Raw genomic sequence first — 3,884 nt, 5'->3', positions numbered from 1 at the left:
TCCTTTTGATTTGAATGGCTGTTAGCGTTCTTAAGCAGGACTGCGATTATAACATGTCATTTCGGACCGTCACTCGCTGGGTGCTGATCATTAAACCAACAACACGATGCTACACGAGAAACACAGGTAACCTTATCTCAGGTCCCTTCCGTCCTGCCCTAGCTCGTGTTTATATCAAGCCAAGGGAAAGTACATGTGTCTTAATGAATTTAATTTGGGAGACTTGAAGCACTGGATGGAGGCAGTGATGAGATGGACGTTTAACGTGGACTGTGGATGGGTTGATGATCAGATCGGTGGGAAATGGCCCCTAGACACCTGGTTCCACGTGATGTAAGAGTTAAAAGCTGGAGGCCGCACCTGCTCATCATGCCTTCAAGGACAAAAGATGATGAAAAAAAAAAAAAAAACAAGAAAAGCATACACAAGGTCAAGATATGAAGGTATCAGTATTAAAAAGCATTATGGATAGTGTTGGAGAATATTTTAAACATTAAATGAGTATTTTAGGGTAGATGTAATCGAGTTATACTTGGTTGAGAAACAAAAATTGTCCATTTAAAAATAATTTGCAAATTCATATCTGCACATGTGAAAGAAAGTCTTACTTTTGACAGTGAAATAGTATTTCTAAACTTTCAGTGACCGAAAGTATCTGGGAATTTTTAAGCTGCATAAATTTATCAAACCTGACAGAGCTTATGAGTTAATGATAAGAGTGTGTCCTAAAGCCATACCTGTTATAGCGCGAGTATTTCAAGTTGCGCAGTAAGAAATAAAATTGCTATCTGCACTGCAAGGTGTGTATTATCGGCGTCGGAATAATGGATTTATGTTAACCATTTTTGAATTTTAATGGGGAAACTGGGAAACAATTGGGGGCGAAGTAAATGAAGACAGACTCTGTGGTGCCTGCGCTGCCTGCACAGTTTGGACCGTCAGTCGACTTCAAGAAGGAAAGTCTCCTATTTGCTTATCTTCTGCAGCCAGCAGGCCCACCATTCACTGAACAGCTGCTGTTGCCCACCCTCATTTGGTGATATTTGTTATTTCAATTCCACTCCAAACAGTTTCCTCTTCAACATAAGAAAGGGAAGAAACAAACTTGAGGGAACAAGCTCACCTTTTACACTGAGAAATGTGCATTCTGTTCGCCAACGGAGGCTATTTCTAATGCTGAAACAAAACAGGGATGCGTGTGTGTGTGTTTATATACACATGCTAAAATCATTTTTCGCACTACCTACAGACATTCACTAACAATATGACACTTGCATAGTGACATTCTGTCTGTACATTTGATTTTGCAAGTACGTTTGGCTTCAATGGCCTTAACGAAACCGATTGCTTATTTAAATATATTCTCTGTGCAGAAACAGATGTTCGCGGATTATCATAAACACACAGCGTCCACAACGTACAATTAAGGAGGTAGTGTGGTAAACACTGCATTGTGTGAATTTATTCACAGCGAGATTCGGTCGAATTACAGCTCAAATAAGTAGATACAGCTATTCTGTTAATCATACAGTGTCCATCCCCAAGCAATCCCCAACGGAATTGCTTACATGTGGGTTTGGGGATAAATTTGGATATCTGGATTAGCGTTGACATTAGTGAATGTTAAATGCTTTGAATCTGGATTAAATTGTTTTCCCATTTAACTCGTACATGAATACCAAATCTAGCTTTGCTGTAGCGTTATTGTCAAAAATGTAGTATTATAGAGCTAGTGCAGAGGGAACTAAATACACCTAATGCAGAAATATATATGTCACACAGTGGAAATTTGTTTTTACTTTTTAAGTGTGGTTTTTTATTGAGTGTTTTTGCTGCATGTTTGGTTTTTTATTCACTGTGGACTCCGAGAACTAATAGCTGATTCCAGTCACCTGCGCGGGGTGGGCGTGCCCGTAGGCAGCGTACCTGGAACCTGCAAGACGCTGGCAGTGGCTCTTAAAAGGNTGACGGAGGACTGCGACCCCGAACGAGCCAGTGGTTGACAGCAGAGGATACAATCAGTGGGAACGACGTGTCGGACCGTCAGCGGGCAGAGGGGGAACTCTGCCCTGGTCAGTAAGTAACGTTTCCACTGATTGTCCTCTGGGACCCTCGCTGGGACAAATAAAACATCCGCTGTTCAGCGATCGCTCTTCTGGCCAGGTGTTTTTGTCCTAACAGGACGCCAGCGGGCGGCGCTTTACGCGGAGCAACTAGAGTGGGCTGGAACGACCACAGGAGGCGGTGGCGCTGGGGCTGTGACTACAGGCTGGACGGAGCGCAGGATTTGCCGTCCTCATTGGATTTTGTGGATGTTGGCCCTCTTGGACGATTTTAGTTTGTTCTGATTTGGACATTTTAATATTTTTATTGTTGTTTTTTGCAAACAAGAAAACGGAGCATTTTATTCCGTTGGGGAATAATAAAAGAGCTAACTAACTGAATTGTCCTCCCTTGGTGTTGTGTTGCTGTTTCCCTCCTTGTTGTCTGAGAACCCGGGGCTATCAGCTGACGTTAAGCTGGGCTCTGACATATATATATTTTTTTCTGTATTGACAGTGCCAAAATACTTTGGAAGCATGGGTATATTTATAAATAACTAAGTACTTCTTTACATGCAACTCTAGATGCAAACATTATTTTGATTATGGTGTATTATAACACATGCTTACCAAGACTGGTCTTATAAAAAAATTGATCAACAACAGACAATGTTAACAAGTAGTTTTTCAAAGTGAAGCATATAGACTTTCATCATTTAAAACTTTTAAGGTGAAATATGCAAACAAGGCACAATGATAACCGATTACTGTAATAACATCATGTGATCCACAAATAACATTTTAAACACACTTTTCACAAAAGGATCTACTTTTGTGACCTTGTGTTTTTGTGGCAAACTTAAATAGGCATATGCACTGGTATCCCTTAATCCTAATGTAAAAAAAAAAAAAAAAATGTTGGGTGCTTTTTGTTATCTTACAGATTTATACTTCCTGTACTCTTCTCTTCTTTAATGTTCTAGATTTAAATTATCCCTTGACAACTTAAAAGATTTCCAATTACTTAAATGCTCATTTGAAATAAAGTTTGGGACAGAGTAAGCTTGGAGCTTTGGTTGAGAAAGTACTTTTGGATTTCCTTTTCACACGTTTGCCAAAAGAAGGTAAGAAACAAGAAAAAGGGAAAAGACACGCGGAACATGGCACACTTCCAACAACCCAATCAATGTTGCTAAATTGTTGGTGCATTCAGGCTCTGTGAACGAAGTGGATTAAAGGCGTAGACATAGTCTAGAAGATCGAATAGATTTGGTCCCTCTTTTAGTGCCACAAGAACAAACATTCTTCTGTTCTTGCAGTTTCTTTGGGAACTTTTTTTTATGTATTGTTGCTGATCAGAGGTATGGCTACTATACTGACAAATGCTGCAACTGGAAAGATGTATTAGGACTACTGGGAATTTACGGCGGGTTTCTTTAATATTAATCAAGGTAAACTAGAGAACATTTATATAACCTCGTCTGTCATTAGATTATGTACATTATGTATAGACCTTACAAACTCGATCTATCGCCTGGAATTGAACTTGTTTAGGTGAAAAATAGTCCATTTTCCTCCATCTCTCCATTTTATCTTTCCTTGCAACTCAATATTAAACATGTCTCAACTTCCACCCTCAACTCAAACTCCTCTGTCATGTCTAACACAAGGCTCGTCCACAGGGTTATATGCAGGCTAGCGGGTGTTTCTATGAGTCTCCTACCTTCCAAGTCAGAGCAGGGTGTGGTTGACAGGAAGTCTCCTCCGGGATCTCAACGTCAGTCCCCTCGCTGTTCTTCCGGCTGCTCCTGTGTGGCCGCCTACGTGGGACCTCTGCTGATC

The 3,884-nt window shown here is 40.5% G+C and overlaps 1 long non-coding RNA gene across 1 annotated transcript; it reads left to right on the top strand.

Moving 5' to 3' along the window:
• Nucleotides 1-1,971: 1,971 nt before the first annotated feature.
• LOC103132419 (uncharacterized) lies at nucleotides 1,972-2,441 on the top strand. The gene is made up of 2 exons (XR_475558.2): nucleotides 1,972-2,076; nucleotides 2,182-2,441. It is a non-coding gene; the product is annotated as an uncharacterized LOC103132419 (long non-coding RNA).
• Nucleotides 2,442-3,884: the final 1,443 nt, after the last annotated feature.

The sequence above is a fragment of the Poecilia formosa genome, unplaced genomic scaffold, assembly GCF_000485575.1.
Source record: "Poecilia formosa unplaced genomic scaffold, Poecilia_formosa-5.1.2 Scaffold11, whole genome shotgun sequence".
Taxonomy (NCBI): domain Eukaryota; kingdom Metazoa; phylum Chordata; class Actinopteri; order Cyprinodontiformes; family Poeciliidae; genus Poecilia; species Poecilia formosa.
Note: the sequence above shows the minus strand (reverse complement) of the source record. Positions and strands in the feature narration are given on the sequence as shown.